Source organism: Macaca nemestrina, chromosome 7 (genome assembly GCF_043159975.1).
Source record: "Macaca nemestrina isolate mMacNem1 chromosome 7, mMacNem.hap1, whole genome shotgun sequence".
NCBI lineage: Eukaryota > Metazoa > Chordata > Mammalia > Primates > Cercopithecidae > Macaca > Macaca nemestrina.
The window spans coordinates 99,509,758-99,537,308 of NC_092131.1; the positions used below are offsets into that span (position 1 = coordinate 99,509,758).

At 44.7% G+C, this 27,551-nt stretch overlaps 1 protein-coding gene across 12 annotated transcripts in view; it reads right to left on the reverse strand.

Annotated features, from left to right (window-relative positions):
- Positions 1-27,551, reverse strand: part of LOC105479340 (solute carrier organic anion transporter family member 3A1) — a 324,288-nt gene that overhangs the window by 221,630 nt on the left and 75,107 nt on the right. The gene's annotated exons all lie outside the window — the stretch shown is intronic.

Genomic DNA, 27,551 nt, shown 5'->3' on the forward strand with positions numbered 1-27,551 from the left:
AGAACCAAATGAAGTCAGACAACATGTACATTACATAAACAGTGGGAAGATGTGGTGCATGAGAAATTGAAGAGAAATTAGCTAAGAACTAGGAACCTCATTCTCAGGTGGCTAGAAAGACCGATGACATTATGGAGCCTGCAGCAAAAAAACAAAGGATCACACACCCATGTGGGGCGCACCTACCATATTGCACAACATTCCCCTGCAGGGGATCATCTGCCCTTCCCCATACCCTGCCAGGACCCTTGGGGATTAGAGACCCCATTTGGTCAAGGCCTGGGATCGAGGGCCAGTGACAGGGCTGGGCTCCCTCTGCCTGCCCAGCCAGGACCCCTGCACCATGTGCAACATGACTGGCTGTCTTCACCCACCACTGCAGACTGATCTCTGCTTCCCCAATCCCCTGCAATCCCCTCCACAATACGCACACCCGAATCTCTGGCCACAGCAGGCAGCCCTGAGCATGCAGACTCTGTACCATCGGCCTCCTGCCTCGTTCCAGCTGCTTCCTCTGCCTGTTACAACTTTCTTCCCCAGGGGCAGCATCAATCTCCCTTTCTCCTAAAAACCTCCCTTGTCAGGACTAATTTTTCCTCCTCTACATTTCCACAGCAGGGCATTTATCTCTTCTGTATAGAATCCATCACAGTCTGCCTTCTTTTTGTTGTTGTTTCTTAGAGACATGGTCTGGTTCTGTTGCCCAGGCTGGAGTGCAGTAGCACCATCGGGGCTCACTGCAACCTCAATCTCCCAGGCTCAGGTGATCCTCCTGCCTCAGCCTCCCAAGTAGCTGGAAACACAGGTGTGCACCATCATGCTCAGCTTGCTTGCTTGCTTATTTATTTATTAAAGATGGGGTCTCACTATATTGCTCAGGCTGGTCTTGAACTCCAGGCCTCAAGTGATCCTCCCGCCTTGACCTCCCAAGTAGCTGGGACTACAAGCCCGTCTGCCTTCTATAATAAAGGCAACCACCAACACACTTTCATAAGGCTTCACAGCTGCCCAGAACCACGCTGGCAATTCACCTACAGTTACTCTTCTTTTGCGGGGATGGAGTCTCACTCTGTCGCCCAGGCTGGAGTGCAGTGGCACAGTCTCAACTCATTGCAAACTCCATCTCCCGGGTTCAAGTGCGTCTTGTGCCTCAGCCTCCGGAGTAGCTGGGATTACAGGTGCACACCACCATGCCTGGCTAATTTTTATATTTTTAGTATGGATGGGGTTTTGCCATGTTGGCCAGGCTGCTCTCAAACTCCTGGCCTTAAGCAATTTGCCTGTCTCAGACTCCCAAAGTGCTGGGATTACAGCAATCCAAAGTGCTGGATTGCTCTTTTACTCCTCACAACTGCCCTCTGCATGGGTACTACCCTTATCCCTGCTATCGGATGAGAAACCTAGTGCCGGATCATGCAGCCAGGAAATGGTGGAGCCAGGATTTGAACCCAGGCAGACAGTCTGGTGCTATGGGTCACATCCTTCCCTCCAGCGCCAGTCTCTCTCTATGCCAGTTTGTGTGTGTGTGTCAGAGTCATCGGTGTGCAGAAGCAGCTGCACACAGCCTAGCCTTTTTGATGTACCCACCCCATCCACACCTAGATGCACGCATGCAGAGGGTCAGCACTCAGTAAGGACATGAGAGCTGCATAAATACTCAAGGATAACAATGACATCTGCCAGAGGGCTGGGAAATTTATACCAGGGATAAAAATGGAGGGAATTATTCCCCCAAAGGATGAGGTAAGCAGGAATTAAAAAAAAAAAAAAAAAAAAAGTATTGATTCCTAAATGGACAACAGTTTCCTCAGGTTATTAAAGGAAATAAGGATGGAGGGTGCTCTGTGGGCTCTGAGACACTTGGCAAGGAGGCTGGCACATGCCACCCCAGAATATCTTTGGGGTCATTAGTCAGGATACAGGACCCTGACTTCCAACTTTACATCCCAGACTGACTTTACACTTCCTGTGCCATGGTTCTCCTATTCCTTGGACAGTCTTCTCTTATCAGGGCAGGAAAACCCAACCCTCATGTCTGTAAACACAGGCCACCAGAGAGTGACCCATGCAGGCATCCCTGATTAATTCCCTGCGCTGTTTTGAAAGCTTTTCAGCCTTGTAGACAAACCTCTGTCTCATCAGCAGCAAGCAAAACACAAGGACACACATGTTTCCTGAAGAGTCTCGTGTACATTCGGCCCTCTCTTGACCTGCACTTCCTTGGGAGAACACTTAAGACTCCTGCACTTCCTTGGGAGAACCCTTAGACTACAAAATTCCCAAGTTCCTAACCAGTGACTGCTGCTTTCCACCCAGGTGGTGCTGTGTGCATGCCAGCACTCCTACAGAGCCTGTAGACTTATCTGCAGGAATAGGATGCTGTGGCTGGCACCACACATGCGGCCACTTCTAAACTTGGCGACAGCTCGAGCTCTGGAAGCCCTGCTAGGACAGCTCAAATGCACCTCCCAGGAGCACTACACAGGGTCACATTTGAGCCCACTGTGGAGGGACCAGCTGGTTGTATTCTCATGCGCCAAGCAGGAGCGGAACAAGCTTCCCGGAGGTTGGCACTCATTAGCAGCATGGCACTGAAACAAAGGGCAGGTAACAAAGGGCCAGGGCCTCTGCCCACTTTCTGGCTCAGACTTTTATTAGGGCGTGGAAAGCTGAGCAAGGAATGCAGAAGTCAATCTCTATTTTATCTCCATTTGTATATCTGTCATCTGAATTCTGCTTCTGCTCCCACGGCCCTGCTGGAACATCTAGTTGGTAGGATAAACAATTCTCATGTGGAACTGGAAAAGCCCCTGCTAACTGGGCTGCAGTCACTTTCAGTGCCTGCACAGGGGCCAAAGGGGAGTTGCCAGCAGCTGTGTGCCAGTAAGAGCCCCAGGATTCAAGACAGAACTCTGCAGCATACAGACCGACCCAGGGTCCCAAAGTCATCTGCCTGCCAGGGCCAAGCAGGGGGTACTAATGAGGAAAGCAGTCTGGGTGGGCAGTGGGGCCATTGGAGCAAGTCTGCCCCGTCTAGCTGCCTCATAGACGCTTCTGGCTTCAGCTATTATTGCTCCAGGAGAAGCCCAGATCCAGAGTGAATGTCGGGAACTAACTCACATTTTTAATAAACACTCAAGTGGGTTAAACAAATGATGAAGGCTGAAGGCAACTATCTGTTGGCCCTATCTATAGTCTACTTCCTGCCCACAATGACCAGGCTCCTAGTGTCATCATCTCAAGACCTAGAAGGGTTTGAGAGCTCCCCTCACCCCACAAAAACACTCTAGAGAAGAGAAGAAAAGGAAGAAGGAGTAGAGCATGTCCAGGCAACAAGGCACCATCTGAGTGAGAAGCTAAAAGACACTAACTCTGCCGGCGGCAACCAGACCAAGAGTACGGGAGCTTGTTCGGGAAAGGCCTGAGCATTCCCACAATTTCACAGAATTGGAATTCACAAGCTAAATTTCAAAGATAATCTGCTCTTCCTATGTCATTGTCACCATATGCCACAGAGCCTTGGAAAAGACCGCCCTCAACAAGGAGGGGTCGCATCATTAGAGGTGCACCCAAGAGGGAGGTCCCAGAAGGGGCAAGCATGGCTATTTCAAAGAGCTAAGTTTCCTTTGCCCTGTCGATCTGCCCTCCACAGCCCTCTCAAGGCCACGGAAGGAAATATACAGGGCCAAAGGCCAACATAACATCCTGTGGTCACTCGGGGCCTGATGACAGGAGCTTACTTTGTGCTGGGCTTTAAGAGGTACGACTGGGGATGGAAGAGCCCTCCATGAACACCACTGGCTCATCCCGTCTTGGACTCATGGACACATTTGATTATAAACTTCTTCCAGCAGCACACACTGCAGGTCCCTACCTTTGCCATTCCACAATGGCAGGTTCTGTTGGCTGGATGAATGTTTGCAGAAGAACGCAGACCTGCCCTTCCTTGGAGGGGAATTTTGGTAACTCCAGTCATTTGCTCTTACCACTTGGCCTTTAAGCATTATGACAACTAAACTGGGAACTGGGGTTCTGAGAGCATGCTTCCTTTTTCATGTAACTGCACCAGAGACATATTTAGGAAAAATGAAACAGTATAATCCTCCCAAGTCCTTCTCCTTAAGTGCACTGCACACTCAACTCGTACCATAAAGTCCTATTTTTTTTCACTTGTTTCCTTACTACATGCATTCCAAAGTTGCAGAATATTCTTCTGACCACTACCTAATATTTAGGAAATATTCCGTCATTTTCACATATCATAACTAACTAAACCATTTCCCTACATACTGGCCACTTTCAAATTTCTCCCGTTTGCCATAAACTCTGAAGGGTCTTTCTGTCTACCAGGGCCGGGAGTGTTCCTCAGTGGTTCTTAGCACTGCCCAGAACACAAAGTATCTGGGAATCAACGGGCGGTAACATGATCAGATTCACAGGCTGCCCAGGGCTGATCCCATTGGCAAGAGTGTAGGTTAAATTCAAAGACGTGCAGCCTGGCTCCCTGCCACTGACCAGCTGGGTGACACCAGCTGAGTGTCTCAGCCTCTCTGCAGAGAAGACGCTGACCTAATTATCTCTAAGTCTTCTCAGGTCTTGCATTACAAGAGGCCTGCTCTCAGGGTCCACAGACCCAAGGTGACCTGGGGACACACTCCGTGAAGTAAGAAGTTCACACTGAATCCATGACCACAAACTAATGCAGGATCATGCCTGATGCTTTTACTTTGCTATCATGAAGTGATATTTATATGTTCAAAGAAAATGACAGAGAGTGCTTAATCAAAATAAGAGGGATTTTGATTTTGTGTTGGGAGGTCCTTAGGGAGGCCTAAGGCAGCTTACATCTTAGGAGGGAACTTGCATAGGGATATGGTAATCATACAAATAATGGTGAACACTTACGTAAGGGCTTCCTATGTGCCAGTGGCTGTTTTCAGTCCTTTGTAATAGATCAACATACATCAGCAACCCTAGGGAGGCAGTTTACAGATGAAGGAAACTGAGGTACAGTGAGGTTGTGCAATGTGCTCAAGGGCATCCTGCTAGTAATTATCTCCGTCAAGATGTGTAGATAGCAAATGGCATGCTCAAAAGTTTCCAATGAAGAGCAGCTAATGGAGGACTATTGACAGAGGTGAGGGCAGAGCCAAGGGACCCAGTGAAGGATGCTAAGGCGCCCAAGACAAGCAACGTGGGAGGCAGTCACCAGATGGCAGCCCTGAAGAGGCACAAAGAGGGAACCAGGTCATTGGAATCCAGCAAGAGCTGGTCTGGGGAGAGGAAGGCAGCGATGCCCAAATCATGACCTAGAACAGATGGAGGGAATACATTCCCAGGCCATTCTCCTCTAGGGCTCCGACTTCTTCCTGGAGCCTCCTAGTCACCTCTATTTTATCATCGAGATAGGAAAATTACGCGCTGGGTATGAAAAATAGTATGGCAGTTCCTCGAAAAATTAAACACGGAATTACCATATAATCCAGCATTTCCATTTCTGGGTGTAACCAAGAGAATTAAAAGCAGGAACTCAAAAGACATTTTGCACACCTATGGTTCACAGCAGCATTAATTCACAACAGCCATAGGTGCAAGCAATCCCAGTGTCCATGGCAGATGAATGGATAAACAAAATGTGGTCTACACATACAATGAAATATGATTCTGCCTTAAAAAGGAAGGAAATTCTGACACAGGCAAAACTTGGATGAACTTTGAGGACATGATGCTAAGTGAAGTAAACCAGTCACAAAAGGACAGATACTGTAGAATTCCACTTCCAGGAGGTAACTAGGATAGTAAGACTCACAGAAACAGAAGGAAGCACACTGGTGGTTGCCCAGGGCTGAGGGGAGGGGGAATGGGGAATTGTTTAATGACTGCAGTTTCGGTTTTGCAACATGAAACGTTCTGGAGATTGCACAACACTGGGAGTGTCCTTAACACTACTAGACTGCACACTTACAAATCGGTAAGATGCTACGTTTTATGCTATGTGTCTTTTACCACCAATTTTTATAAAATGGAAATTATACTAGACCTGAGGTTTTCAGTGTGCTCTGTGGAGACTTGAATTAATTACAAGAACAGAAGGTCAAGGAAGGTGCTTTCAGGGGAGAAAGGGAGGCAGAGTGAGGTCAAACCGCTGGGCCCTGGGCCTCACGCCCACTCTGGCAGAGCACTTTGCTCTGTCTGATCAATAGGGGAACTCCTCTTAAGATTTCCAGCAAAGGGCTGGGTGCGGTGGCTCATGCCTGTAATTCCAGCACTTTGGGAGGGTAAGGCAGGTGGATCACTTGAGGTCAGGAATTCGAGACCAGGCTGGCCAACATGGAGAAACCCCATCTCCTTTAAAAACACAAAAATCAGCCGGGCGTGGTGGTGCACACCTGTAATCCCAGCTTCTTGGGAATTACCTCCACCCAGGAGGTGGAGTTTGCTGTGAGCCAAGATTGGGCCACTGTACTCCAGCCTGGGTGACAGAGCGAGACTCGGTCTTGAAACAAACAAGATTTCCAGCAAAGAGTTCTGTTGCAAAAACAAAGTTTGAAAACCAGTAAGCCTGGGCATTGTCAATCTAAGAGGGAGGGCCACGGACACACAACTCCAGGCCACATCAAACTATGGTCTCTACGTGGCACCCCCTGCAGTTATGCCATAGTAACACTGCTAAATGGCATGTTTTACCTGCTCAGCTATAGGAAAATACATAAAACAAAATCTCAATGATGGACAGGTGTGTTCTCATAGCACCACTGTGTAATAATATCTAATCAAGTACTGGAGGCTCCGAAATGCCTGTTATAGATCAGACACTGTGGGGTTCAGCAGTTGCTACATTTGCCGATTTCACAGAAGAGTCAAATATAAAATATTGAGGGTAAATGACAGAAGTGCCACCTTTTTATTTCTACAAGTAAAATTTTAATAAGAAAAGCTGCCGTGATCCAAAATTATGATTTCCTAAAATTAGGTACATTTAAACAGCAACACAGTAGGTGGGGGCATTATCTAGAATAAAGAACAAGACTCTAAATGGAATAAATTAAGCTTACGACAAACTCTCCACCTTGTACTGTTCTTTCATTTTTGTCATGGATGGGTAAGGCCTAGCTCAAAGGCAGGCAGTCCTCAGCCAACAAGCACTTGGGTACGCTGGCGCAAGCCCCCATTTGTAGCCTGAGAGCTGCCCTCCGAAGACCAGCCCCCAGCCCTCACTCTCAGAACTGCAGATGTCCATAAACCAGTGACATTTATGCAGCTCCTACAGTATGCAAAGCATTGCATTGGGCAGAGAGGAGAGAGGGAAGCCTGAGCGCTCTGAGATGAAGTTGCACACAGACAAGCTCCATGAAGGTTAATGAATAGAAGATATTTTAAACATAAAAATTAAAAAGGAGGAAAAGTAATTTTTTTAAAGACAAAGAGAAACAAACATCCCAAGTAAGAAAAAGTACAAAACCCATGGGAGATTAGAAGCTTCAAACCCTACAAGACGAAGGAAGAGAAAAGACTACTTACTAAGCAAAATAAACCTCCGGTTCATCTAACTGCCAAGAAAGGGAGGCTCAGAAAAGCTAGGTAACTTGGCCAAGGTCACTCAATCAAGTCTCAGAGTTGAAGTTTGTCCTTCCCTAAGGCCAGAGGAACCAGGCCACCTCACTGAGCGACAGCGCCACTCCCCTGACACGGATTTGCTGGGTGGCAGACCCCACAGCCTCCCAGGGACTCTCAGGTCTTTGGGCTCAGTCCCAGCTGGTCACTCATGCACTGATTCAGTGTCTCTCCCCCACCCCCCACCCCAACACACCTAAACCAGCTCACATTCCCTTCTCAGGAAAACACTACAACCTTCTGGCCAGGCCAGTGAAACAAGCCGACTTTCTACCTGCCCTGGAGCAGTGCTGCCCACAACCAGGCAAGGGAGCCTGCAGAATTAATTTCCCATTGTAGCTGCCTAACAACCTCTAATTGCATGGCCAGAGGCTTGCACCTTAACGTCAGAGAAAATGGTCATAAATTTTAAAGGGTGATTTCCTTTCCACTCACCCCCTCTACCTTCACTTCAATAAATCACCCTCCTAAAATGGCAGTGTGGCAAAGCCCAAGGGCAAAGGTCAAGGGGGCCACTCCTGACCTGATCCCTCATTAACATTTAACAGTTCCTGAGTGGAATGTTCTCAAGGGTTTCCAGAAATGCTGGGGTGGTTAAGAGGGGAGCAGACACCTTGCTCAGAGAGGCGGCAATTAGGAAGTCGAATGTTCGCTCATTCACCATTCCCCTCACTCACTCACATCTCCCCATAGAAAGGGGGATTTACACAGGGCATTCATTCTCTGGGTTGCGGAGGGCGTCTCTGAACCGGGATCAATATCCACAGGCACACTGGTGCAAACCCAGCCAGGAGGAAAGAGTCGACTCACATGAGCATGTGAGTGTGCGTCAGGGGTGTTTTTTTGAGTGACAGAGGGTGCCAGATGAGTGGTGCTCTTGGATCACCCTGTCACAAATTTCCTGAACCACAAAAAGGGCCATCAGTTTAAGCACTGATTTGAAATTCACTATGCCAGTTGAGCATTTCTGTAAGCACAGAAAGGCCCCTTGGCACTGTGATATGTACCTGGGTCTGGAGTCAGTGGCCCCTGGGGTTTGGGTCCAACCGCTTTAAGCCAGTGTCCCTGAGCCTGGATCCCCTCTTCCATAAAAGCCGCTTGGGGGAGTCTCACGGGCTGTGAAGTGCTCAGCAAAGTGCCAGCAGAGACTCAAGCTTGGTAAATATTGTCATCTATTGTGATTGTATGTTTATGAGAAAGGGCAGGCATCAGGACCCCTGAGGAAGGCACCAGAAAGAGAGGAAGCTGACCTGAACCTAGGCCCAGAGACACAGGAGACCTGAATGGCTCCAATGCCGGGCAGGAGCTGCTGTCATTGGGTGTGACCCTAAGACAGGAGGGAAAGCAAGTTTCAAGGGGTGGGGCTGGGAACAAGGACAGAAGGAAATGAAAGGCAACAAAAGGAAGAGCTTAGGACACCATGGGAACATGTGGTGAGAGCTCCCGGTGCAAATGGTAGGGGCTGGGTACATAGGCTCCAGAGCCTGACTGCCAGGGTTCAAGGTTGGACTGCTACTTTCTAGCTGTGTGACCCCAGGCAAGTGACTTGGCCTCTCTGTGCTAAGTACATAGACCAGTGTCTGGCCCGTGGAAAGAACTCAGCAATTGCTAGCTGTGTCACATCAGCGGCGGGCTGGCATGGCTCAAAGCAGCACTCTGTGAGCTATGGGGGCTGCTGATGTCTTTATAGCAGGGTAGAGGTCCTGGGCAAAGGTGTGGAGAAGAATGGAGGAGGCAGGTAGGAGGCCAAGGTTGACAGGAAAGAGTCCAAGCTATGGACTGGAATGCTGCAGAGGAGGAGGGAACAGAAGCCTGGCACCCCCTCTGGCACTGCCCGCTGACCTGCATGTAGGACCCATGAATCGCTTCATCAGGAGGTGCTGGAGCTGGCAGCAGTGTGGCATCCATCTGTGGCTGAGCATCTGCCCACCTTTGCCAGGCCTGGCTGCAGCCAGTGAACCATGGGGGAAGGTCTGCCCAGCCTGCAAAGCTGAGAGGTAGAGGCTCCTGCTGCAGAGCCACATTCTTCTGCCATAGCACCTTATATGATCTGTGTCCCCACCCAGATCTCATGTTCAGCTGTAATCCCCAATGTTGGAAGTGGGGCCTGGCGGGAGGTGATTGGATTATGGCAGTGGATTTCTCATGAATGGTTTAGCACCATCCTCTCGGTACTTTCCTTCTGATAATGAGCAAGTTCTTGGAAGATCTGATCGTTGAAAAGTATGTGGCACCTCCCGACTCTCTCTCCCTTGTCCCTGTTTTGGCCATTTGACGTGCCTGCTCCCCGTTTCCCTTCTACCATGATTGGAAGCTTCCCGGAGGCCTCCCCAGAAGCAGATGCTGGCACTATGCTTCCTGTAGAGCCTGCTGTGCTATAAGCCAATTAAGCCTCTTTTCTTATATATTACCCAGTCTCGGGTATTTCTTTTCTTTTTTTTTTTTTTTTGAGACAGAGTCTCACTCTGTCGCCCAGGCTGGAGTGCAGTGGCACAATATTGGCTCACTGCAACTTCCGCCTCCTGGGTTCACGCCATTCTCCTGCCTCAGCCTCCCGAGTAGCTGGGACTACAGGTGCCTGCCACCACACCCGGCTAATTTTTTTGTGTGTTTTTTTAGTAGAGACGGGGTTTCACCATGTTAGCCAGGATGGTCTCGATCTCCTGACCTCGTGATCCGCCTGCCTCGGCCTCCCAAAGTGCTGGGATTACAGGCGTGAGCCACCGCGTCAGGTATTTCTTTATAGCAATGCAAGAACAACCTAATACAGCACCCAAGGCAGCTTCCACAAGTAGAGCAGATGACAGGCCCAGATGAGCACAGAGAAGGGCACAACATCCCAGCTAAGTTTAGAAAATCTTGGGGGCCTGCCCTCCCCTACCCAACTTCTCTGGACTAGGATAAAATCTCCTGGCAGCCTATGCTTTTTCCTCTGATTAACCTTCTGTGGTTCCTAGTCTTACCATGTTCCGTAACTCAGAAATGCAACAAACAGCCACTTGCTGTCTCTAGAATTTCAAAAGTGTCAATCACTGAGGTGAAGAGCACAGATTCTGAAGTCTAGGTTCAAATCCCACACCACCACACACTAGCTGGGTGATCGTGGGCAAGTTAATCTCTCTGGCCTCAGTTACTTCATCTGTAAAATGTGAACAAAAGTCCTACCTCTTATAGTTGTCTGGAGGGTTGAATCAGCAAATACATGTAAAGCATTCAGAGTAGCTTGACACATGGAAAAAGCTATTATAATGATATAAGAACTGTCTTGTAACTATGACACAAATACCTAGATACCAAAAAAAAAAAAAAAACAATGTTTAGAGTATTCTAAGTTGCACTGTTGCACATGAGCTAATCCATCCTACACACAGCTGCTGAGTTAATCTTCCTCAAATGCCATTTCATCTCATCACTTTTTAACTAAACGGGTTGCCAAATTACTACCAGGAAATTTGGGAGGAGGAGGAGACGAGGAAACTAACACTTACTAAGTACCTTCTCTATACTGGGCCCTGCACTGGGATGTTCTAGACAATACCTCATTTAAATTTCACAAGAATCATCATAACACAGATAGTATTACCCCATTTTAATGACGAGCACACTGAGGCTCAGAAAGCTCCAAGTGGCTTGTATAGGGTCACTGGCAGAGATGGCATTTGAATTCAACTCCAAAAACTACTTCTTTTTCAATAAGAAGAGCAATATGCAGAGGAAGAAGATAAATCATAATAACAAAAGCTAATTTTCCCTGAGTGCTTCCTCTGAGCCAGGTGGGAATCTGCATATTTCACCTGTATTAATTGATTCATCCTCAGAACAGCCCCATAAGGTAGGTACTCATAACCCCAGAAGGTAGGTACCGCCTCCAAACTTTACAGATGTGAAAACCAAGGTTAAGTCAATTATGCAAAGACTGACTGCATAACTAGGAAGCAATACAGTTGTTCTAATATCCTGTTCTCATAGTCTCAAATTAAAACTTTACATAACTTGTTCTTCCCAGAATGTCCCCCTCCCCTTCTTCCCTTTCCACAGATTTATAAGCCTGACTCCCACTTTTTTTTTTTTTTTGAGACGGAGTCTTGCACTGTTGTTCGGGCTGGAGTGCAGTGGCACAATCTCGGCTCACCACAACCTCTGCCTCCTGGGTTTAAGTGATTCCCCTGCCTCAGCCTCCCAAGTAGCTGGGATTACAGGCACCCACCACCACACTCAGCTAATTTTTTGTATTTTTAGTAGAGATGGGGTTTCACTATGTCAGCCAGGCTGGTCTCAAACTCCTGACCTCGTGATCTGCCCACCTCGGCCTCCTGAACTGCTGGGATTACAGGCGTGAGTCACCGTGCCCGGCCCACTCCCACTTTTTAAAATGCAGCTCAGAAATCCCCTTCCACCTGGCTGTCTCCCAGAGACCCTTCATGCTTTGCGGGCAGGAACAGTCATAGCTTCTACCTCCTGCCACTTGTGCCCCATGAGGCCTGGCACCTAGACAGTGCTTTGCTCATGTTACCTGCCCACTAGGTAAGGCAGAAAGCTGAGAGCTGAGCACAGAAGTCCTTATTAACGCCATCTCTAATGAACCCTCAGAGCTCATAAAGCAGAAACATATTTTAATGCAAGTGGGTGGTTTCCTTTTACATCGTCAGCTGGGAAGACAGCCGGTTATTTAGCTACAAATACACAGCTGACACCCTTCACCCACTTCTCATGGAGATAAAACCCAAAAGAAAGGGAGACAAAGGCTTTCTGGCTCTCCAGCCCCTTTCAGGATGGATTTTTCCTCTTTGCAGATTCAGGGGACAGAGCCTGAGCAAGATTAATGATCTATACTCAGCAACTTACATGGAAAGCCTTATGTGCCCCATAATCACAGTAACCAAATTTGTGGAACCCAAATTGGGACATATGGTGCCTACGAGAGAAACAGGACAAAATATCAAACTCAGGAATGTCCTCCTGGGGGCCAAAGCAATGGAGGAAATACAGCCTCCTTCACCCAGAGGGTCCGTACAGGAGACTGAGACTAAAAGGCGCTGAAAGGACCCTTGGCCAACTCTCAGGACAGCCTCAGCCTTCACCTTGGAGAAACTCCTATGCCTCTATTGTATCTGCAAGGGCTTCCTCACCTCTGTGAATCCTATACTCACTGAAGTCTGTACATTCCTGAAAGTTGCACGACATGCGTTCTTTTCTATTTGTAGAAAAGAAACTGGGATCAGGAAAAAAGTTCCAAAATTAAACATGCAGTCATCGAATCCCTCAAGGTTAAACCCTCCAGGCCAGAGCTATCCAAAAGAAATTTCTGCAGCGACAGGAATGCTTAACAATCTACATTCTCCAAAATGCTAGCCAACAGTCACATGTGGCTACTGGGTCTTCAAATCTAGCTAGTGCAAATGAGGAACTGAGTTTTACATTGTATTTGGCTTTGTTAATTTACATAGCCATATGTGGTTAGTGGAAGCCATACTGGACAGTACAGCTCCAGATCATACTTAGCAAGAAAACCTACTGTATCCTAAATCTAGAAACCATGTAAATTAGTAGATTGGGCTTGTGCCCAATCCTCTGTTTGATAATAACGCATTGAACACTTACTATGTGCCAGTCATGGCACCTATTCATGTCACTTCCTATAATCGTTACAGCATCTCTAATAAGAGAAACAGTATTATCATTCCCATTGTATCTGGGAGGAAACTAAGCTACAGAGCTAGTCATTGGTAGGAGCAAACCCTGACAATCTGGCTCCAGAGCCCTCACCCTCAATCACTAACCCACTTGTGACTCCTTGCTCGGTGGTCTGGCTATGTTAAGAAGGGCTTAAGCAGTGCTCTCTCCATTACAAGCTGTGCAAACTTTAATAATTAGGTCTTGTATTTCCTCTTATGTTTCTCAGGCTAACAATGGTGTCCCTTGAAACAGTTTTAAGGTCCTGAAAGACCCCATTAAGCCTGGTTAAACAGGAAAAAAAAAAAAAAAAAACTCCAAGAAGGGGCCCAATGAGAAGTATAAAATCTCCTAAAAGAGTGACCACACATAGGCACAGATACCTGTTCAGCAACTCACTCTGCAACTCATGTGAAATCTCCTGAGAATTCCCCAAGAAGGAAGTGGCAAGCCTTTCACTCTCCCATCCACTTGCCATTCCAGAGTCTACCACCTTGCATGAAAATTCAGAAGAGAGGACAAAGCTGAGGCTTTACTCCATGTCTAGCACATCATACTTGCAATCATCAGGCTGGTTGAACTAAACAATTCCCATCCTCGTAGCTAATACGGGTGGGCTAGGTTTTAAGGTAAGGGGTGCTGCGTTCTGGATAGCTTTTGCTCTCCTTGGCCTGACCTCTCTTCTCTAGTCCAGGTCCTGTTTTTTGTGTTCTCTCCCTCCATGCCTCTGATCCTCGGGTTCTAGTTTTCCTCAATGGAGCAAAATTACACCACATTTACAAAAGTCCCTTGTGTTGCCATTTCCTCTTGCAACTTGAAAGGCCACTTCTCACCATTAAATGCAGAGGGCTTGAACCCTTAATATTTCTTATTTACCATAAGAAGTTTGGGGAGGGCGGAGCAAGATGGCCGAATAGGAACAGTTCCAGTCTCCAACTCCCAGCGCAAGCCACACAGAAGACTGGTGATTTCTGCATTTTCAACTGAGGTACTGGGTTCATCTCACTGGGGAGTGCCGGACGATCGGTGCTGGTCAGCTGCTGCAGCCCAACCAGCGAGAGCTGAAGCAGGGCGAGGCATCGCCTCACCTGGGAAGCGCAAGGGAGAAGGGAATCCCTTTTCCTAGCCAGGGGAACTGAGACACACAACACCTGGAAAAGCGGGTAACTCCCACCCCAATACAGCGCTTTAAGCAAACAGGCACACCAGGAGATCATATCCCACACCTGGCCGGGAGGGTCCCACGCCCACGGAGCCTCCCTCATTGCTAGCACAGCAGTCTGTGATCTACCGGCAAGGCAGCAGCGAGGCTGGGGGAGGGGCGCCCGCCATTGCTGAGGCTTAAGTAGGTAAACAAAGCCTCTGGGAAGCTCGAACTGGGTGGAGCTCACAGCAGCTCAAGGAAACCTGCCTGTCTCTGTAGACTCCACCTCTGGGGACAGGGCACAGTAAACAATAACAAACACAGCAGAAGCCTCTGCAGACACAAACGACTCTGTCTGACAGCTTTGAAGAGAGCAGTGGATCTCCCAACACGGAGGTTGAGATCTGAGAAGGGACAGACTCCCTGCTCAAGTGGGTCCCTGACCCCTGAGTAGCCTAACTGGGAGACATCCCCCACTAGGGGCAGTCTGACACCCCACACCCCACAGGGTGGAGTACACCCCTGAGAGGAAGCTTCCAAAGCAAGAATCAGACAGGTACACTTGCTGTTCAGAAATATTCTATCTTCTGCAGCCTCTGCTGCTGATACCCAGGCAAACAGGGTCTGGAGTGGACCTCAAGCAATCTCCAGCAGACCTACAGCTGAGGGTCCTGACTGTTAGAAGGAAAACTATCAAACAGGAAGGACACCTATACCAAAACCTCATCAGTACATCACCATCATCAAAGACCAGAGGCAGATAAAACCACAAAGATGGGGAAAAAGCAGGGCAGAAAAGCTGGAAATTCAAAAAATAAGAGTGCATCTCCCCGGGCAAAGGAGCGCAGCTCATCACCAGCAACGGATCAAAGCTGGACGGAGAATGACTCTGACGAGATGAGAGAAGAAGGCTTCAGTCCATCAAATTTCTCAGAGCTAAAGGAGGAATTACGTACCCAGCGCAAAGAAACTAAAAATCTTGAAAAAAAAGTGGGAGAATTGATGGCTAGAGTAATTAATGCAGAGAAGGTCCTAAACGAAATGAAAGAGATGAAAACCATGACGCGAGAAATACGTAACAAATGCACAAGCTTCAGTAACCGACTCGATCAACTGGAAGAAAGAGTATCAGCGATTGAGGATCAAATGAATGAAATGAAGCGAGAAGAGAAACCAAAAGAAAAAAGAAGAAAAAGAAATGAACAAAGCCTGCAAGAAGTATGGGATTATGTAAAAAGACCAAATCTACGTCTGATTGGGGTGCCTGAAAGTGAGGGGGAAAATGGAACCAAGTTGGAAAACACTCTTCAGGATATCATCCAGGAGAACTTCCCCAACCTAGTAGGGCAGGCCAACATTCAAATCCAGGAAATACAGAGAACACCACAAAGATACTCCTCGAGAAGAGCAACTCCAAGACACATAATTGCCAGATTCACCAAAGTTGAAATGAAGGAAAAAATCTTAAGGGCAGCCAGAGAGAAAGGTCGGGTTACCCACAAAGGGAAGCCCATCAGACTAACAGCAGATCTCTCGGCAGAAACTCTCCAAGCCAGAAGAGAGTGGGGGCCAATATTCAACATTCTTAAAGAAAAGAATTTTAAACCCAGAATTTCATATCCAGCCAAACTAAGTTTCATAAGTGAAGGAGAAATACAATCCTTTACAGATAAGCAAATGCTTACAGATTTTGTCACCACTAGGCCTGCCTTACAAGAGACCCTGAAGGAAGCACTAAACATGGAAAGGAACAACTGGTACCAGCCATTGCAAAAACATGCCAAAATGTAAAGACCATCGAGGCAAGGAAGAAACTGCATCAACTAACGAGCAAAATAACCAGTTAATATAATGGCAGGATCAAGTTCACACATAACAATCTTAACGTTAAATGTAAATGGACTAAATGCTCCAATTAAAAGACACAGACTGGCAAACTGGATAAAGAGTCAAGACCCATCAGTCTGCTGTATTCAGGAGACCCATCTCACACGCAGAGACATACATAGGCTCAAAATAAAGGGATGGAGGAAGATTTACCAAGCAAATGGAGAACAAAAAAAAGCGGGGGTTGCAATACTAGTCTCTGATAAAACAGACTTTAAACCATCAAAGATCAAAAGAGACAAAGAAGGCCATTACATAATGGTAAAGGGATCAATTCAACAGGAAGAGCTAACTATCCTAAATATATATGCACCCAATACAGGAGCACCCAGATTCATCAAGCAAGTCCTTAGAGACTTACAAAGAGACTTAGACTCCCATACAATAATAATGGGAGACTTCAACACTCCACTGTCAACATTAGACAGATCAACGAGACAGAAAGTTAACAAGGATATCCAGGAATTGAACTCATCTCTGCAGCAAGCAGACCTAATAGACATCTATAGAACTCTCCACCCCAAATCAACAGAATATACATTCTTCTCAGCACCACATCGTACTTACTCCAAAATTGACCACGTAATTGGAAGTAAAGCACTCCTCAGCAAATGTACAAGAACAGAAATTATAACAAACTGTCTCTCAGACCACAGTGCAATCAAACTAGAACTCAGGACTAAGAAACTCAATCAAAACCGCTCAACTACATGGAAACTGAACAACCTGCTCCTGAATGACTACTGGGTACATAACGAAATGAAGGCAGAAATAAAGATGTTCTTTGAAACCAATGAGAACAAAGATACAACATACCAGAATCTCTGGGACACATTTAAAGCAGTGTGTAGAGGGAAATTTATAGCACTAAACGCCCACAAGAGAAAGCAGGAAAGATCTAAAATTGACACTCTAACATCGCAATTAAAAGAACTAGAGAAGCAAGAGCAAACACATTCGAAAGCTAGCAGAAGGCAAGAAATAACCAAGATCAGAGCAGAACTGAAGGAGATAGAGACACAAAAAACCCTCCAAAAAATCAATGAATCCAGGAGTTGGTTTTTTGAAAAGATCAACAAAATTGACAGACCACTAGCAAGACTAATAAAGAAGAAAAGAGAGAAGAAACAAATCGACGCAATTAAAAATGATAAAGGGGATATCACCACCGACCCCACAGAAATACAAACTACCATCAGGGAATACTATAAACACCTCTACGCAAATAAACTGGAAAATCTAGAAGAAATGGATAATTTCCTGGACACTTACACTCTTCCAAGACTAAACCAGGAAGAAGTTGAATCCCTGAATAGACCAATAGCAGGCTCTGAAATTGAGGCAATAATTAATAGCCTACCAACCAAAAAAAGTCCAGGACCAGATGGATTCACAGCTGAATTCTACCAGAGGTACAAGGAGGAGTTGGTACCATTCCTTCTGAAACTATTCCAACCAATAGAAAAAGAGGGAATCCTCCCTAACTCATTTTATGAGGCCAACATCATCCTGATACCAAAGCCTGGCAGAGACACAACAAAAAAAGAGAATTTTAGACCAATATCCCTGATGAACATCGATGCAAAAATCCTCAATAAAATACTGGCAAACCGGATTCAGCAACACATCAAAAAGCTTATCCACCATGATCAAGTGGGCTTCATCCCTGGGATGCAAGGCTGGATCAACATTCGCAAATCAATAAACATAATCCAGCATATAAACAGAACCAAAGACAAGAACCACATGATTATCTCAATAGATGCAGAAAAGGCTTTTGACAAAATTCAACAGCCCTTCATGCTAAAAACGCTCAATAAATTCGGTATTGATGGAATGTACCTCAAAATAATAAGAGCTATTTATGACAAACCCACAGCCAATATCATACTGAATGGGCAAAAACTGGAAAAATTCCCTTTGAAACGGGCACAAGACATAGTGTTGGAAGTTCTGGCTAGGGCAATTAGGCAAGAGAAAGAAATCAAGGGTATTCAGTTAGGAAAAGAAGTCAAATTGTCCCCTGTTTGCAGATGACATGATTGTATATTTAGAAAACCCCATTGTCTCAGCCCAAAATCTCCTTAAGCTGATAAGCAACTTCAGCAAAGTCTCAGGATACAAAATTAATGTGCAAAAATCAGAAGCATTCTTATACACCAGTAACAGACAAACAGAGAGCCAAATCAGGAATGAACTTCCATTCACAATTGCTTTAAAGAGAATAAAATACCTAGGAATCCAACTGACAAGGGATGTAAAGGACCTCTTCAAGGAGAACTACAAACCACTGCTCAGTGAAATAAAAGAGGACACAAACAAATGGAAGAACATACCATGCTCATGGATAGGAAGAATCAATATCGTGAAAATGGCCATACTGCCCAAGGTAATTTATAGATTCAATGCCATCCCCATCAAGCTACCAATGAGTTTCTTCACAGAATTGGAAAAAACTGCTTTAAAGTTCATATGGACCCAAAAAAGAGCCCGCATCTCCAAGACAATCCTAAGTCAAAAGAACAAAGCTGGAGGCATCACGCTACCTGACTTCAAACTATACTACAAGGCTACAGTAACCAAAACAGCATGGTACTGGTACCAAAACAGAGATATAGACCAATGGAACAGAACAGAGTCCTCAGAAATAATACCACACATCTACAGCCATCTGATCTTTGACAAACCTGAGAGAAACAAGAAATGGGGAAAGGATTCCCTATTTAATAAATGGTGCTGGGAAAATTGGCTAGCCATAAGTAGAAAGCTGAAACTGGATCCTTTCCTTACTCCTTATATGAAAATTAATTCAAGATGGATTAGAGACTTAAATGTTAGACCTAATACCATAAAAATCCTAGAGGAAAACCTAGGTAGTACCATTCGGGACATAGGCATGGGCAAAGCCTTCATGTCTAAAACACCAAAAGCAACAGCAGCAAAAGCCAAAATTGACAAATGGGATCTCATTAAACTAAAGAGCTTCTGCACAGCAAAAGAAACTACCATCAGAGTGAACAGGCAACCTACAGAATGGGAGAAAATTTTTGCAATCTACACATCTGACAAAGGGCTAATATCCAGAACCTACAAAGAACTCAAACAAATTTACAAGAAAAAAACAAACAACCCCATCAAAAAGTGGGCAAAGGATATAAACAGACATTTCTCAAAAGAAGACATTCATACAGCCAACAGACACATGAAAAAATGCTCATCATCACTGGCCATCAGAGAAATGCAAATCAAAACCACAATGAGATACCATCTCACACCAGTTAGAATGGCGATCATTAAAAAGTCAGGAAACAACAGGTGCTGGAGAGGATGTGGAGAAATAGGAACGCTTTTACACTGTTGGTGGGATTGTAAACTAGTTCAACCATTATGGAAAACAGTATGGCGATTCCTACATGTACCATATGACCCAGCCATCCCATTACTGGGTATATACCCAAAGGATTATAAATTATGCTGCTATAAAGACACATGCACACGTATGTTTATTGCGGCACTATTCACAATAGCAAAGACTTGGAATCAACCCAAATGTCCATCAGTGACAGATTGGATTAAGAAAATGTGGCACATATACACCATGGAATACTATGCAGCCATCAAAAAGGATGAGTTTGTGTCCTTTGTAGGGACATGGATGCAGCTGGAAACCATCATTCTTAGCAAACTATCACAAGAACAGAAAACCAAACACCGCATGTTCTCACTCATAGGTGGGAACTGAACAATGAGATCACTTGGACTCAGGAAGGGGAACATCACACACCGGGGCCTATCAAGGGGAGTGGGGAGGGGGGAGGGATTGCATTGGGAGTTATACCTGATGTAAATGACGAGTTGATGGGTGCAGCACACCAACATGGCACAAGTATACATATGTAACAAACCTGCACGTTATGCACATGTACCCTACAACTTAAAGTATAATAATAATAAATTAATTAAAAAAGAAAAAAAAAAAAGAAGTTTGGGCCGGATGTGGTGGCTCACACCTGTAATCCCAGCACTTTGGGAGGCTGAGGCAGGCAGATCACGAGGTCAAGAGATTGAGACCATCCTGGCCAACATGGTAAAACCCCATCTCTACCAAAAATACAAAGATTAGCTGGGCGTGGTGGCACGTGCCTGTAGCCCCAGCTACTCAGGAGGCTGATGCAGGAGAATTGCCTGAACATGGGAGGCAGAGATTGCAGTGAGCCGAGATGGCACCACTGCACCCCAGCCTGGCGGTAAAGCGAGACTCCATCTCAAAAAAAAAAAAAAAAATAGAAGTCTGATCAGGAAATTCACCAAGGATGCCTCCAAACAGTGTTACCAATCAAAGCTCAATATGTGTTACCATGGAAAGGTGAAGTTATAGTCAGGGCCTTAGTTAGAAAGGGCAGTAACTTACAGAATTTTAAAACTCACTGGCAAGAAAAACTAGGCTTAACATTGAGAAGAAGTTCAACCAGGAAAATAGAAAAGGAAATGAAAAATAAACCACCTATTATATGGTAATGTAATTCATCAATGCTTGTCAACCTAATCTCTCTAGCTAGTTCCAAAATGGTCCCCATTACAAATAAAGGAGAAAACCCATAGATTTGTAATGTAGTAGTATTTAGAATTTGTTAAAGGTGGTCTTGAAGAGTTGACTCTTTTTGCTACAGCTAGAATTTGAGAATGACAAAACCTGGAGTAAATGTGTCAGGGATTATTGAGAAACATATTTAAAAGAAGTCATTCAGCAAAGAAATGGTATGGGCACCCACTTTTCTCTTTATTCTAAAATAATTAAAATCTGTGCAAGGAAGCATTTTTGGGAGACAGTGCCCCATGGGTCTCTATGCTTCTACATGTCTTGCTGGGTATGCCAAGAATGCAAGACCCTGACCATTCACTGCCTAGCCATTTCTCAGTGAGCAACCTTGAAGAAGAGAGGTATGCCTCTGGGGCAAAAGGTAGGCTTGCTTACCTGCTCTACATAAAAGTAGTGTACTTCCCCAATTCAGTATTCCTCTCCTGTAACTCACTGGGGGTACAGACATCCACCTGGTCCTCACCATCACCCCTATGGTACTTACAAGGTAAGAGGAACGGACACACATACTGATTATTGTCAATGAGTAATAAAGTCCTTTGTCTCTGATCCAGGAGTCTCATGTCTTCTATGCATCCATGAAATAATAGGCTAAGTTTTTAGCTTATAGTTAGGTAAAAATCAAAGCCCAGACTCAACAACAAGCTGAAAGAAAAGCCAGTACCATCAGAAAAAGTAATAATCCTTGGGACAGTCCACATGAGTATTTAGACCTTTAACATAACCATCCTGGGGTTGTAATTTGCTGACTCATAAAAATCAGAAAATTAGCCTGGGCAACAGAGCGAGACTCTGTCTCCAAAAAAAAATCAGAAAATTAAACTCTGGCAATTCCGAAGCAGTGTAATGTGGCATTTAACAGCAGACAACTGTATGCAAATTCAAGTTCTGCTACTTACTAGCTCTGAGACCTTGGGCAAGTTACCTAATCTCTCTGTGCCTCAGTTTCCTCACCTACAGAATGAGGATAATAATAGTACATACCCCCAGAAGATTACTGTTGTTACAAGAATGAATTACTTTACGTAATACACTGAAAACAGTGTGTAGCACAGAATGTCTATTTTATGCAAACCACTGAAAACAGTGTGTAGCACAGAGTGCCACATTTGCTATTATTAACAGCTCTAAAAATTCAATGATTCTATGTCTCTATATACTGCTAGTTATCCTGATCCTCTATATACTGCAATATTCTCTGATTTTTAGTATACTTTTTAGGTGAAAAAGTAGAGAAACTGTATATAGTAAACTATATTTTATTACAAAAAAAGGGAGCTAGTAATATATAAATGTATGTGGTCATATTTTTAAAACAGAAAGATAAAATCCAAAAACAAAGAAAAACTGATTACTTCTAAGGTAAGAAACGGAATAGAAATGACAGGCTCAGAAGCTAGAATTCTCAGAATATTCTTGGTTTGTAGATTTGAGTTTGAAGCCCTGTAAATAGCTTACATAATTATATATTTTTGGAAAAGCAATCTATAAAAATCAAAAGCAAAATGAAGCAAACTTAATTGTTCACTGAATTAGAGTCATAACTGCACAGAGAGAAGCCATTTTCCATTACTTTAAAACACAGTAATTTCAGTGTGTATTCCTAACAGGATATACCTTAAGGAGAAAAATAACTGAAAAAAAATCTTAAATTTTAAATTGTTTTTAGTAATTGTGGAGGATTTTTCCTCGTTTTCTCATTCCAGTTCTAACTCAGGATAACAAAACAGTTGAAATGGGGAAGATTCTCTTAGTAGAAGTAATCAAAGGAGTAATGATGGAATTTAAATATCATCCCCAAGGCCATGGCCAAGCATAGCTATTAACACTATAGAAAGCTACATGTGTCCCAAGATGGAAGTACATATCATCATCATCATCATCATCATTGTCACCGATTAAGTACCTCTTGCCCCCAAGAAATGAAACCTCAATCTGATAAAGTCTCTAGATGTAACGACTATGAGAATGGGATTGTGATTATGTTTTGAAATAACTTTTAGAAATAACTGCAAATATGGCCGGGCACGGTGGCTCAAGCCTGTAATCCCAGCACTTTGGGAGGCCGAGAAGGGCGGATCACGAGGTCAGGAGATCGAGACCATCCTGGCGAACACGGTGAAACCCCGTCTCTACTAAAAAAATACAAAAAACTAGCCGGGCGAGGTGGCGGGCACCTGTAGTCCCAGCTACACAGGAGGCTGAGGCAGGAGAATGGCGTAAACCCGGGAGGCGGAGCTTGCAGTGAGCTGAGATCCCGGCCACTGCGCTCCAGCCCCAGCGACAGAGTGAGACTCCGTCTCAAAAAAAAAAAAAAAAAAAGAAATAACTGCAAATAGGCCTGGCACGGTGGCTCACAATACAAAAATTAGCCAGACACAGTGGCACATGCCTGTAGTCCTGGCTATTTGGGAGGCTGAGACAGGGGAATTGCTTGAACCTGGGAGGCAGAGGTTACAGTGAGCAAAGATCGAACCATTGCACTCCAGCCTGGGTGACCGAGTGAGACTCTGTCTCCAAAAAAAAAAAAAAAATACAACCCAGCAGAAGAAGCAGGGCTTGCCCATTCACAGAGGAAGACGAGGAGGGGCCCCCTGACAGCTGAGGATGCCACTGGCCCCTCTCCCCAGCTGTGAACCTTGGCAAATTCTGAAAATGCTTCTCCTAGCTATATCCAGATGGCCAGTTCAGAGACATCGCCTTCCTTTCTGAGGCTGTGAGAGGCTTTGTCATGTTATTTCTTTGCCTGCGTAATGCATCGCATCAGGGAGCAGCATTTGACACCCATGAAAAACCGCGTTTACTTGGGTTCTTGCTTTAAGAACATGCAGAGTATTGTTTCTTTTCTCTAACAGCAAGTACAGTTTGGAAGCCTGTCTCTTTGCAAGGAACTGGTCATTATTCACACTTGTAAAATATTCCTGAGCACATGTGGTCAATATTTTCCAGCTCCACATCTATAAATGCATACGTATCAGTCTGGTGTTTCATTTTGCCCTTCCTGTTTCAAACTGTTGGCTTTTGCATGGCAGTTGCTGGTACAGTTTGCTGTGAAGCAGGAAAAGACAGTAGTCGAGAACGTCGTGAGAAGCAAGAACCCCATTGACTCAAATCCCCAAGCTGTCCCTTTACTCAAGCTCTCTGCACCTGGATTTCCTCCCATAAAGTGCGGCGAATAAAAACTAACTCAGGGTTGTTTTAAGAATTACACCAGATAATATATGTCAAGAACTTAGCCCAGTCTTTGGCACACAATAAGTGCTTAATAAACATTGGGTGATTTTATTATTACTCCTACAGACAGAAGCTACATCTGATTCATCCATAGATCCCTAGCACCTTGTACAGGGACTGACACATGGTAAGTCATTAATTAATATGTGTTGAATGAATGAATAAAATGTAGACAATTAAATTTAACACTTCTGTTAAAATGGAGTCAGGTTATTTTAAGTGTCTCAAAAATACAATACTATAATCTCACCATATGCATTATATTAATACACATAACCATATGGTTATTACTCACTGGACATGTAACAAAATAAAATTAAATCCCATGCAGAGCTCTTGGAACCTTTGTAACAAAGGTTCCAGAACAATGCACATCTCTCTAGGTTCATCAAGTTCACAGCCTGCTTTGGAACAGTGGCAACATGAAGGACAACTTGGAGACAGGCTGGATTGGGCACAGTGAAACTCATCAGAGGTAGATGCAGTGGTCCAGCTGAGCGGTGCTGAGAGCTGGCCTGTGGCAGGGAAGGGATGAGTAGAGGATGCTGGGGGCCAGACAAATGAGAGGTGCAGGAGGCCTGATCCATGAGAGGCTGTCACTTTTAAATGCAAGACAAGAGAGAGGAGGACAAGGCTGGTCAATGATAAGGCAAACCTGGGAGATGAATTATAGATTTACTAGGTTTAACACACCTTAGGATACCCAGATGGAGATATACTTTTATAAAGCTGAAAATACATGGCACACCCATGTTCACAGCAGCATTCTTCACAATAGCCAAGAGGTGCAAACAATCCAAATGTCCATTCGTAGATGAATGGACAAACAAAATGTGGTGTAAGCATAGAGTGGAATATTTGGTATATAATATACATAGGAAGGAAATTCTAACCCAATGCTGCAACATGGATGAACCTTTACAGCATCCTGCTAAGTGAAATAAACCAGTCACAAAAGACAGATACTCTAAGATCTTATCTGAGGTACTTAGAGTAGTCAAATTCATAGAGACAGAAAGTAGAATGGTGGTTGCCAGGGCCTGGAGAGGGGGTGGAATGGGAGTTGTTGTTTAATAGGTAATTTCAATTTTGCAAGATGAAAATGTTCTGGACATCTGTTGCATGACAATGTGAATATGCTTAACACTACCAAACTGTACAGCTAAAAATGGTGAGGATGGTGACCTTTATGTATATTTTACCACAATTTACAACTTTTTTAATTAAAAAAAGACTGGAAATATGAATCTGGCATCATAAGCTGCAGGAGCTGAGTCTCCCAACTTTGCACCAATGCTCCCACATGGAACACGTGGTCCCTCACCCAATTTAATCTCTAGACCCTCTCTCAACTCCCCCAGACAGACCAGCAAGAGACTGTCATTTTTTCTGAAGGTCACTAAAAAGCTATCTCAATGACTTCAGGAAAATGTGGCTTCAGGACATAGAGTTGGAAGGCAGTTCAGCCACTTGGACATCAAGTCCTTGAGGATGCCTTAAGAAGACCTGCCTTTGCCACTCCCAATCCATCCATCGTGTAACCACCTTCTTCTGCAAACACAGTTCATGTATGTGGACATGACACTCTTGAAGGTCTTTAGAACACCACAGAGCTCAATAACTGCTAATGCTGATTACTCCCCCGTGATGAAAGGTCTTGGGAATTATGTAATCTCTACTTCTTGTTCTTCCTCATGTATTCATCCACAATCCAAGAAGTCTTTCTTGCCCTACCTTCTTACCATTCTTGTCCCAGCTGGAGTCTAGTATGTTTTAAAATCACTCCTGACTCGCTCAGAAAAGCAAGTCAGCTTCATCAAGTCTGGGAGTGAAACACACAAGTCCAAGTTGCATAAGTGCAGTGAATGTATACCAGTTAAATGCTGCCAGGCCTGAAATGTAAACAAAACCGTCTGGTGAGTGAGCTTCTCTCACTTTACTACAAGGAGATTTTGAAAACAACTCACATGATTTTTTTGTGGGAGCAATGCTTTATCTGATGAGAGTTTTTAAAATTTCCACAGAACTAGACCCTGAATACCCCAGACCCATCAGACTTCTCCTGGCCTAGAAACACCTCACCATTTCATACTTTACTGCTAAAATGACAAAGCACCGCAGGTGGGTACTATACTGAGAAAGAGCTGTATACCTATTTAGGTAGTTGGGTTGAGTCACTTTTCATGCTTACTGTGACATGCTTGGGGTCCCATATTATCCTGGTGTGGATGTAACCATACCAGGGGATGGTGGAGGGGTAGCATACGATGGGAAAGACAAGGCCCTTGGGATAATGGAGACCAGACCGGGATTGTAGCTTGGGCCTTGCCACTCACTAACTATGCGACCCTGAACAAGTTGCTTAAGCCCCATGAGTTTCAGCTCCTGTATCTATACAGTAAGAATAAGAGCCTCTATCTCCTTGGGCTTTATGAAGAGGGAGTGAGAAAGTATATGCAAAATACTGGTTGTCTGTATGTCATACAGCTATGACCCCATAAATGGGAGCTAGTGTATTCAGTGTTATTATGGTCACTATTCAAACTCACCTGTTCTTAATGCACTTGTCTAAATAAGCAGACAGCTGTTAAACTTTATGATAGTAGTGAATCCTAGTATTAAACACACAACCAGTAACAAGGCCGATATTAAAAAAATAAAATAAAAGCACCAATGTGGGAGACACTTTCCTCTGTGTACTGCCTAATGGCCTTTTTAATCTTGTCTTGGCACCAGAATCACAGGTATTAGCATGTTCTTCAATCAATATGGTAGATTTACCTTGACGAAGAGAAGGCTCTTTGCCCCATGATACAAATGTATAGTCTGGGGCCAGGGTTGGTGAAATCATTTAGATCTAATAATAGAAACCACCAGGTTTCAAAAGGTTCCAGTGTCCATACACAATTTTAGATTCTATTAGATCCTTGCTGTGTTAATGAGACCTCTTGCTGGGAATCCAAATTCCCTTTGTAAACTCCATTAACAACTCACAAGGCAGGTGGGCAAACGTGAATGTTCTTATGGTAACAGCGTCTTGCCCAGAAAGGGAAGCAGTGAGAAATCACACCCATTGGCCCCACTTGCTTGGAACATTACAGAGAGAAAGGGAGAAAAGTATCTTTCCTTGGAGAGACATCAGAATGAGTTCAACGCCAATCCTCCCTCAGTCCCCCGACACCTGAAATAGGAGGCCGTGGTATAAAATAGAAGGTTTCTCAAATGTACCAACTATCCCAAAAAAGGTTTGCCAATAAAAAGTTTGCCCAGTTCATTTGTGTCCCCAGAATTGTTTAGTCCCTCACAACTTTCTGCCTTTGTTTTTCATTGCCCCAACAGTGAGTCTTTTTCTTAGTTAGAACACATGGAAAATTTTGACTTTGAGAGTTCAGATTCTAT